This window comes from Crocodylus porosus, unplaced genomic scaffold (genome assembly GCF_001723895.1).
Source record: "Crocodylus porosus isolate Cpor-Errol unplaced genomic scaffold, CroPor_comp1, whole genome shotgun sequence".
In the NCBI taxonomy this organism is placed as follows: Eukaryota; Metazoa; Chordata; order Crocodylia; family Crocodylidae; genus Crocodylus; species Crocodylus porosus.
The window spans coordinates 42,764,694-42,776,528 of NW_017728951.1; positions in this window are offsets into that span (position 1 = coordinate 42,764,694).

Below are 11,835 nucleotides of genomic sequence, written 5' to 3' on the forward strand. Positions count from 1 at the left end.
CCAGATTTATGCAGGAATATACAATTTGTTGGCAGTAGGAAATATTTCCCTGCATACATTCTCATGTGCAAATTCACTACAGTCTTTTTTCTACACAATTTGAGTCTCATCAAAACACACCAAAAACACTTGGGAAGTAGGCCTGTGTGAAGCGGCTGGTATTCGCTTCAGATTCAGCTGATTCATGGGTGTGGCAAAGTGGGGCTCCCCACCTAGCTACAGTGCTAGGTTTCCCACTTTCCTTTGGGCATGCCTCCCACCTGACTCTCCTGCCACGCCTTGTTCTTAATTAATGAGGATGTTAATTAAGGTGGGAGGCCGCCCATTCGTGACCTACTGTCACGAATGGGCAGCCTGTGATGTATTGTCTTTTGGGTCTCTCTCATGACCCTCACCGGGGTAGTGGCCAGCCAATTACCCCACTGGGTCTAAGTTTACCCTGGCCCCTTCCAGGGGCAACTCGATACATGTAAATACACTGGGCACTCCACCTTCTGGTTCTTCTTCCACCCCCTGGGGTCCTCATCTCCGCCCCCTCACTGGGGCTACCCCTCACCACGGCGTCCTTATCCAGCACCATGACTGGTGCTCCAGGGTCTCACAGGAGACTCTCACTCCCCACCTGGAGCAGAATGTCAATGTGCTATGTTCTCCCCCACCTTTACTTGGGGTTACTCATCTCTGCCCGCCTCACTCGGGGCTACTCATGTCTGCCCCCCCCACTCAGGGCTCCACACCGCCCCCTCGCTTGGGGCTACTCATCTCAGCCCCCTTTACTTGGGGCTACTCATCACACCGCCCCCCACACCACTGTAACAGCTCCTCCCTTACCTCCAGGATGTTATGGAGCCTCACAGCCAGGCTCTGCTGCCAGCAGCAAACTGCCCTGTTTATATGGGCTGCCAGAGCTCTAAAATGGCCACTGCAATTAAGCACCTGCTGGCTGCTTGGCCCCAGGTCTTAAAGTGGCAGGCACAAGCAGTGCCCTGCCACATACCATCCCCCTTCAAATGGTACATGGGGGATGTTTCCCCTACTGCTTCTCCAAGCAGGCTCCCCTCAGAGCCCGTGAAAGTCCTAAAGTGGTGAGCACCCCCAAGGTGCTCTGCCACAATGGAACAGTGATTCGATTCAGTGATTCAAATCACTGTCCCAAATGGATTCAACTGAATCTGATTCAGAGATTCAGCTGCTGCTGAATCAGTCGAATGTCCGAATTGGACAGGTCCCATCCCCCACCCGCTTTCCCTGCCCCATCAATGACTGCTCCACCTGGCCCCAGCTACTCACTCTTTAAAAAAAGAAAACAAAAGCCCCCACTCACTAGTTGCTGCCAGGTGGAGGGGGGGTGATCCCTGTTGCCCCACACTGCATGGGATAGCTATGCCATGAGCCCCACCAGCCCCCACCTGCTCTCCCAGCCCCACCCCAGGGCTGCCTTGCCTGGTCCCAACTCCCAGCTCTTAAAAAAGAAAAGAAGCCCCCACTCACCATCTCCTGCCAGGTGGGGGCATGATCCCCGCTGCCCCCTGCTGCATGGGGGGCTCTACCACAAGCCCCGAAAAGCTCTGATGGTTGCTGCAGCAGCCGGTGAGTGTATGTTTTTTTTTTAAAAATAACCAGGAGCTGGGGCCAGGTGGGACAACTATTGGGGGGGCGCTGGGAGAGTGGGCAGGGGATGGGGGTTTGTGGCAGAGCCGCCCCCACAGCACAGTGGGGTGCAGCGGGAATTGCTCCCCCCCCACAGGGGTCCTCTCGTTGTCCCCTTCCCCCACCTTAAGTCCCCCCACTCCCCTGCCCCCTACTTACTGGCATGGAGTCCTGGTCCAACTCCCTGTGGTAGAGAGCAGGGACAGCCCGAATCACCGAAGCTCTCTGAATCTTTTCCAAATTGACTTGGAGAGCTTTGAATTGATTAAGACCTTTTTATTGGTCTCCTGATTCAATTGGGAGTCAGAGATTCAGCCACCGAATCAGGCCGGATCTCCTCTGAATTGAATCAGCACCAAAAGCTTCATACAGCCCTATTTTGAAGGTTAGCCTATTTTTCTACTGATTGGCAACCTGGATGCTTGCATTTCAGCAACACATCTTAAAATATATTGGGATACTGGCTTCAATTTTTGTTGTTGTTGTCTGAGCACTTTCCATACAGTAGCCAAGAAAAATTGTAAGTGTGTAGAGTGTCTGAGATCCTTTCCTGAAAGTTGCTGTAGAATTATAGTTAATTTCTTCAGCTGCACTTCAGGGTCAGCTCTAAGTACCCACTGTAGCTCCTTGCTGCCACTTCAGCTTTGCAAAGTTAGATGAGGACTCCTTTGGCACAGCGAATCCAGGTCCTCTCCATTGATAAATAAGGTGTAGCTGGCTGTAAGGAGGTGTTTCCAAAACTCACTCTACCCTGGAATGGTCTGCAGCTGGTTACAAATAAGAAAAGCCCAGTGGATAATCCAAGTTGTGCCAGGGACAGAAGGAAGCTATAAATGTCCTGCAAGTTCTATGTATGGAAAAACTTGGTCAGACCTGAGAATTGAGGCTTGTTTGGACCCGAGATCCGAAGTGTTTTCACTCACTTCACAATGACAGAAGCTCTGTCAAGATGCTCAATACAAAGCTTCAATACCAGCAAGTAAATGAACATGCTTTTCAAATGGATTTGTGAGACCACATTTAAAAGAACTAGTAATATCTCTTTCCTATGGGTTCAGAGTTGTAACTGCTGACTTTAGGGTGGAGAATAAGCATGTACCACTCTCCCCTCACACTGCCTGCAGAGCCAACACAGCTGGAGTGAGCAGGATCCTATTCCTTTCTGTGCCTCAGAAGAATTGTTTACTCCTTCCAATTAATGGGCTGATTAGGTGCACATGGGCAAACCACAAATAGCACTGGAGTTGTACATAGGCATAACCAGCCATTTCAGTTTGATTGGCGGGGGGACCTTAGTGTTAGTAATGATGCACGGAAAGTCAAGCAAAGTTCTCTCCAGTCTGAGATTGAGTTTTCATAGCTGGCAGTTTCTGGGGAAAAAATATTTTTCTTGTAGTTGTAAACTCATTTTGCTTGATTTGGAGTTACTGAAAGACATTAAACATGGAACCTCACAATGGCATTTTTACAGTTTCTTTTCATAGCAGACCTGCACTGCAAGTCATTAAAGTCAGAGGAAGTAATGCTGCTCATATCCTACACACAGCTTTAAAAATATACCAGTAGCACTAAGGGCTGGTGCAGGGCTTTCTGAAGATAAATATTTTTCTGTTTAAGTAGATATATGCCAGCATGCCCAATAAGCTAAGGGATGGATTCCAATCTAAGTTATACTAATGTAGATCTAGAAGTCACTGTATTTAGAGCCATGTAACTGAGGCCAGCCTCCTATCATTATCTGACTTTTAAATTGTGTTTTCATATTGTAATGGTATTTTAAAAGAAGAATCCAATTGTTTTCCTACGTTATTCGTTAACTTCTGCCCAGTTCCATCCGTTTGTACTAACATGTCTTACTTGTGAGCCTGGTGATCATAACTTTTAGTTTGAAGTTATATGTGCTAGATTCAATTCTCTCTTGGCTCTTTTTTATATAAAATAGTTCTCATTACTTTTTAAATTTGTACTTACCATAGTATTTATATTCTGTATACTCCCTAGTTCCAATTCTGTTTTATACGTCCAGAAATTAGATCTCCTAAATGGAATAACAACAACAACAACCGGAAAAAATAATCTTAACCCAGTATTATTCCCTGACCTCCCTAGGACCTCATTTTTTGTCTGCTTCAATCATGCGCACTTCTTCTCAGATGTGTTTTTTTTGGTTTTCTGGGGGTTTTTTCAGCCAGCTTTCTCTCTAAATGTTCCCCATGTGTTGCCTTGGATCTTTTACTACTTTGTTTAAACAAGAGTCCATCATATGGAACTTAATCTGAAGATTTCTGAGTATCCAAATAAATTATGTCATATTTAGTGCCATTATCGTCTTTATCTGTAATCTATAAGAAAAGATATTCAGGGAGGCTTACTAGAATGAATTTTCTTTTGTTAAGTTCATGGTGCTTATCTCTATTAGATCTGTAATGATTCTACTATTTCTCAAGTTAAAACATGTGAAGCTCATTTGCGTAGGTCAGTCAAGTTCCTAATCCTGTTTTAGTTTCTTTAAAGGGGGTAGAAAGCATGGATAATTGGGCAAATGGTGAGCTATGAGCTACTAATTGTTGAGATCACTGCAACACACTTGTCTGAGCTTCAGAGGATTCCAGTGGAATGAAGGTAGGGTAGTTGAAATCATAAATTCTTACTATCTTTCAGTCTTATATAACAATGCTGGTGTCTTCTGTGACGTAGAAATTTCCCAAGAGACACAAATAGAGATTAAATTGGAGTAGTTCCATTGGCTTCAATGGAGTTTTATTTATTTCTACTAGCTGAGGATCAAGTTTTTTAATAGCCTACCTCAAGTCTACTATTTTTATTGCAAATATGGGCATAATGGGTCAAGATTTTTACAGATTACAGACCTAGATTGAAATTTCTCCTGCCAGCTCACTAATGTGATTTTAAGCACTGCTTTAGCAAGCATTCATTTCTGATCCAGTCCCAAAGTAAACCACAAATATTTGGGTCATAGAAAAAGATGTTTGTAAGTCTAAATCTGCCCTTATATTTGTGAGTTAAAACCAGCCATTAGTTAACCCATTTTAAAGAAGACCTACAAATCCTAATGTGGAGCATGATTATGGTTTCACCTTTGTTCTAGACCTTGCAGTTTTGACTTAAGACATTGATAAAGGTTTTTGCTTTAACAAGGATTGAATGGTTTAACAACTAGAATTATGGGCTCATAAAACTGGTAAGGATCTAGGTAAAACTTGTCTCCTGATGAAAAGGCTTTGTGGTTTAGGGGAGATTTACCAACTTTGAGTTATTTCTGAAAAAATAATATTTGGAAAGGACTCTCAAATTAAATGCTACGAGAAATCTCCTTCAGAGCTAGCACATTCATAGTATCATTGATAGGTTTTTGTGTCCTATAGGAGTGCTTAGTCAATGTGGGTCTGATCGCTTTTTGTCAGAAGGAAACTGACTGTCAGTGGATCTTACACCTCCCACATGCAAAATGTAGTAAGGAAGTCTCCTGTTTCTGCACAGCAGGCTTTCATTCTTAGTTTCATGGAATCTATGAGAGGAGTAGCTGGGAAATGGGTAGACTGGGGAAAGAGTGGATAGGCCAGAGATGGAGCCAGAAGGAAACCCATCCTTCCCCAGTTCCCATAGGGAAGTGGAGCATGAAGTCTAGATCTGTGTTAAATTTCCATGGCACAGTGGGCTGTTCTCTCTAAGGGAAAGTGAGAAGCTTTTTGTACCAGCAGGGGACCATGCGGCTGGGGTAGGTAAGGTGGCAGACCTGGCAGCATGAAGGGATTCTGCGTGGATGGCTCTTGTTTCTTGTGGCCTGTCAGAGATCCTGATGGATCTCTGAGGCTCGTGAAATTGGATCATCCTCTTTCTGGCAAACCCAAGCCCTACTTTGATAGAAAAATGAACTAGAAATTCTCATTGAGTGTCCTGGTGATATATTTCCATGTAAGAAAGCTACGCAATCTTTTTTTCTTTTTTTTCTTAACTCGCTTAACGTTGCTTTATTTTCTCCTGCTAATTCCTCATTACCTGTCATTCATCTTTGGAAAACGGTCCATAGGAAGCTCAACTCTGGGCTTGAATGAAACTCTACCTAGCACGTGGAAGGAGGGAGAAACAAATAGGCATGAACCTTGCTATCTTGTGCAACTGTATAGTACCATGTGCATCTGGTGGTACAAGAAGCAATAAGTCACTTTTTATCCTTATGCTCCTCTGGGACTAGCTAGAATAATATAATAGTTTTAAATGATGTTAAGAACAAACTCATCCAGATATCAATTCTTGACCTAGCTAAGAAAAGGACCAGTATCTACTTGGCTTTCCTTTCTTCTTTTGTGGAGGAGTTCTAGGTGTGTTTGCCATTTATCACATACTTTTTGGTGGGGGTGTAATTTCCCTGGCCTTTCACCTGTGTGTCATATCTGTGTGGTTTCTTCTGGCTTCACCATCGCTTTAAGGGAAGAAACAGACTTGTTAATGGAATAGACCTTGGTTGGCACCCCCAGCGGGTCTCACCTGCCACATCTTTGCTGGAAAATTATGTTCCTAGCGTGGTGTCTCACTGGCTCCTCTCCTCATCAGATGGAGGTAAGTTTTTCCCACATATTCCCCTACCTAAGTTGCCTTGTGGCACAACAGCTTCCTGCTTCTGATCATCAGTCATCTTGACACAGGCCCTGCACTGATCTGTTATTGCCCCTTCACTCTCATTGTATCTTGATAAAAAATTCCCAACTTTATTAGTCACTCCTGGTCTGTAGCTGACTCTAAATTTGAAAGGTTGTAGTGATAATGCCCAGCACATAATTTGCACGTTATCATGCCTGAACTTATTTAGCCATTGTAAAGGGGCATGATCCGTGATTAATTTAAATTATCACCCCATTAAATAATATCTGAAGTAATTTATGGTCCACTTTACTGCCAAGGATTCCCTCTCAATGGTAGAATACCTAGTCTCAATGGCATTTATTTTTTTACTAGCAAAAGTGATTGGTCACTCCACGCCTTTTTGATTCTAACACAGGACCACACCTACAGCAGTCTCAGAAGCATCCATCTGCAGGATAACATTTTTAGAGAAATCAGGTGTTACCACTACTGTGTCATTACACAGGGCCCTTTTGATATCTTTAAAAGCCTTCTCCATTTGGGGAGTCCACTGTATTGAACCCTGCACTTTCCCTATTATTACATTGGTTAATGTGGCTGCCTTTTCAGCAAAATGAGGAATAAACCTCCTGTAATAGTTAGCCAGCCCAAGGAAGGATCTCATTTGCCACTTGGTCTGAGGTGGTAAATACTTTTATATCATTTCTATCTTACTGGTCAATGGTCTTATGACTCCCTGTCCAACTCTAAAGCCTAGGTAGTCAGTTTCTTGCATTCCTAGAGAGCATTTCGTAGGGTTGACCATCATCCCTACCTGGCAGAGTTCTTTCAACACCTCTTTCACGTGTCGCAGATGCTGCTCCCAGGATTGAGAGTATATAATGATGTTGTTGATCTAAGCAGCAGCATGCATTATATGTGGGGCAAGGGTGTGGTCCATGAGATGCTGAAATGTCACCGCAGCCCCATGAAGGTCAAATGGCAATCTTGTAAATTCAAATAGGCCCCAGGGTGTACCAAAGGCAGTTTTCTGTTGGTCCCTCCTCACAATAGGCCCCTGCCAATACTCTTTTGATAGATCAATTGTTGAAATATAACTAGCTTGGCCTATTCTCACCAATAGTTCTTCCACATTTGGCATAGGGAATGCATCAAATTGAGCAATTTCCATTGATTTTCCTGAAGTCGATACATATTCGAAGGGACCCATCATTTTTGGGTAGTACTACCATTGGGTTCCGCCATGGACTGTGTGAAGGTACAATTATCCCAGCATCCTTAGTATTTCCTGATGCACTTTCTCCTGTAAATTGTGTGGAATGGGTCTCCATCTTTCTCTGACAATGGTTGCGCTTGGAGTGCTGATTTCATGTCTTACTCCTTTGGCCTGCCCAGGCTTCTCCTCAAACACATCATTAAATTCCTCTATAAGCATTTGTAAATGCTTGTGTTGTTCCTTATTGAGCTCTGGGCCCTCCCTTATTTCCATGCTCTGGGCTACTTTCTCTTGCTCATCTTCTAACTCAGGTCCTAGTTCCTCCAGTGGAGCCTTGGGGCTCAGCATCCACCCTTCAGGCTCCTGCCATGCTTTCAGCAAGTTAACATGGTAAATTTGTCACTCCTTAGGGTGCCCTGGCCGAAATACATCATAGTCTACAGGACTGACTTGTCGAACTATTTGAATGGTCCCTGCCAATGTGTTAATAACTTGTCTGCTGTAGTCGGGAGTAACATGAGAACCTTGACCCCTACCTGGAAGTCTCATACATGAGCCTTTTTGTCATACTCCTGTTTCAGGTTCTTTTGGGCCTCTGCTAGATTTTCGTGGAGCAACTGTCTAGTTTTTCCAAGTCGGGCTACCATCTCTTGCCGGTGCTGCTGCACTCTAACTTCCTTCTGGCCCATGCTCTCCCATTCTTCTCTCATTTCCTGCAATAAACCTTGTGCTTTATGGCCATATATTAACTTGACTGAGGACAATTTTGTGGATGCCTGTGGCATGTCCTTTAAAGCAAAAAGACATTGTATCAAAATCAAGTCCCATCTTCAGGGGTCTTCTTGTGCACAGCATCACAACAGGAGCTTAATTGTTCCATTCAGGCACTCTACCAGACCACTGGTCTGAGGATGGTAAACAGACATGTGTAGCTGTCATATTTTCAATACTTGGCACATAACTTTAATTACCCCGGACATAAAATTTGTACCCTGATCTGTTATTATTTCTCTTGGTACCCCTTCCTGGGACATCCAATCCAGTAACTCCTCCACAATTCAGGGTGCTGTCGCCAACCTTAAAGGTATTGTGTCTGGGTAACATGTGGCATAGTCGACTATGACCAGTATATACTGATATCCAGTGCTACCCTTAGTCAGGGGTTTCACTATATCTAGTGCTATTCTGTCAAAAGGGTTATCAATAAGAGGCATCACCTGCAACAGCACCCATGGTGGCCACCTTTCTTGAACTCTTTGACATTCTGGGCAGGCTTGACTGTCCTGTGACTTTCTCTCTCATCCCTGGCCAAAAAAACCACTGCTCAATCTTGGTGAGCCTCTTATTTACCTTGCAACGACCTCCCATGGGGTTGGTGTGTGCCCCACACTTGACTATGAAAGGTATGAGGCACCATTAACTGTTGGGTCCCCTCACCCTGGACTGGGCACTTTCTAACCTGATACAATAGGCCATTATGTATCACAAAATGACGATCACTTACATCAAATTCTGGTTGTATGACTTTGTCCTCAGCACAGGCTACCTCCTCTTCCCGAATCTTCTGGAATTCCTCATCTTCTCTTTGTGCCATTTGGAATTGGGGTCCTCTGGTGCCCATCCTAAAATTTATCCAGTCATCCTCCCCTGAAAACGTTGCCTCTTCCTCAGCTATCCAACCCTCGATGTGAAGCCAACCCTTCCACCTTAATTAATCTCTTTGGACTTCTTCTAGAACTTCATATAGGGGTGGCCAATCTCGCCCCACGATCATTTGAACATCCAATTCTGGGGCGCATCCTACTCGCATCTTACTTTTGTGATTAGTGATCCTCATATCCACAAAACCTCTCTCGTACTGTTCTGCTTCTCCATGTATATCACTCATCCTCACCAGCTAACACCAGTCAATGGCATTTCTAGCCACACCCGGATTAGGGTTTGAAAACAGCCTGTATCTAGGGTGGCCTGAATCGGTTTGCCTACTACCCAGGCCATCACCATGATTCGATCCCACACAGTTATTTCTTCGCTACACCCAAAGCTGCAGTCCATCTCCTCAGTGGTCTCACTGGTTTCAGGTCATTCTTTCAACTTAATGCTCTCACCCATTGATTTCCTCCTATCTTGGGAGCCCATGAGCCCATGCATTCCCTGGACACATGACTGGCTCTCCTGCATTGATAACATATCACGCCGTGCCATGCATATCAAGAGGGCCCCTGTTGGGGTTCTTCCATCTTAATCGCAGCTCCTGAACCTTTATAACTCTTCTCCCTGGCATGCTCCACTTCAGATGCCGCGAAAGTCTCAGCAACTCTTAACACCTCCTCGGTCATCCTTGATAAGTGTCCACATACCCATAGTTGTGTTTTGTTGGCCAAATCTTTTCCGAATTGTTTTAATAAAATTTGGTTGGTCAGAGATACCCAATCTATCTTTTCCAGAGGTACCCATTTGTCCAGTAGGTCCTTTAAAAGTTACATGAGATTCCTGGGCTTATGGTCCTCTTTCCCCTTCCGGGTTTGGAATAACTTTTGATAATGCTCAGGTTAGCTCCAGATGGTGCAATATCGCCGCCTTTACCTTTTCATAACCATAGACATCTTTCCTTGGGAGAGCCCGGTATGCTGTTTGTGCCTTGCCCATGATGAGGGATCCCATCTCAGTTTCCCACTGCAACCTGTCCAGTCCCATTTGTATAGTTATATGTCTGAATGATTTGATGTAAGCTTTGACATCATCCTTATGTGTCATTCTATCCATTCGGAAAGTTGTCCAATTCCTGCGCATCCACTCACGTTGTTGTAATGCCTGCTGCTATTGGACTTCTAATACTTTCGTTACCGTGTGCAATGTCTGACCTAAAAACTCAATCTGAGGCTTTAAATTAATTTCCATGTTGGCCTCTAGGGTTACACCTTCTTCCACCTTCCTGGCCAATGGACCAATTTGTAATTTCCCATGCCTTTCACCTGTGCATCACGTCTGTGTGTTTTTTTTCTGGCTTTGCCATCACTTTAAGGAAGGAACAGGTTTGTTAATGGAATAGACCTCAGTTGGTACCCCCAGGGAGTCTCACCTGCCACGTCTTTGCTGTAAAATTACTTTTGATGGGAGGAAGATGGTCTATTCCATCCCGCTAGGTACCTTGCTCCACTTGTTCCATTTGTCCTCCCTGCTTGGGGCTCTACCTCCCCTATACCCCGCTTAATGCCAACCACAGATGGTGTTGTCTGGGCCACCAGGGTTAGTATCATGCATCCTTTTGGTGTCTGAACAAGTAATTTTTCCACCTGACTTTCAAGTGAAATTTGAAATTTTGACCAAAATTTGGGAACCCCCCCCCCCCAAATTTTCCAGCAGTTTAAATTCTCTCAGCCATCTCATTGATACAATAAAAAAATAATTAGAAGACTTTCTAATTTTAATAGGCCTTGAATTAGATTCAAAATGAACTTTGAAAATGCAGTTGGTGTGGGTATAACTTTTCCCATCTGGAGCTTAATAATATTTGGCTGGCAGAATATTTGATCTAGACCAGTGGCTCTCAACAGTTTTAAAATCAAGACACCCTTCCATAACATTTGAATTTAGTGGTGCTTCAGTTGAGAAGCACTGCTGTACTCCCTCAGCTTACCTCAATCGTTCTCAGTGGGGGTACTGCCACCAGGTGGCACTGCTGTGTGTGCCTTGGGGAGAGGAGCCTTGTTGGGAAGTGTCTGTACCAGGAGCCTGCACTTGTGCCTGCATTAGGATTATCTGATGAACCTAAGGTAGGCAGGAGTGCATGCTCCTACCTCAGCCCTTTCATAGACTTCATAGATTTCATAGACATTTGGGCTGGAAGGGACCTTGGAGGATCATCGAGTCCAGCCCTCTGCCCCATTGGCAGGATGTCAACAGGGATCGTAGGATCCCAGCAAGATAAGCAACCAAATATGTCTTGAAGGCGTTCAAAGTGGATGCTTGAACCACCTCCACTGACAGTCTATTCCAAAGCTTGGGGGCTCGGACAGTAAAGAAGTTCTTCTTTATGTCCAGCCTGAATCGATCACGGCAGCATTTGTGACCATTCGATTTCATCATCCCTTGGGGCGCTCTGGTGAATAGACGTTCCCCTGATCCTGATGAGCACCCTGATATACTTATAGGTGGCCAAAAGATCACCCCTGAGCCTGTGCTTTTCCAGGCTGAAGAGTCCCATGGCTCTCAGCCTCTCATCATAAGGCCTATTTTCCTGACCTCTGATCATGCGTGTGGCTCTCTCCTCTGCACTCTCACAAGCTTCTCCACATCCTTTTTGAATTGTGGAGCCCAAAACTGGACGCAGTACTCCAGCTGCGGCCTCACCAAGGCCGAGT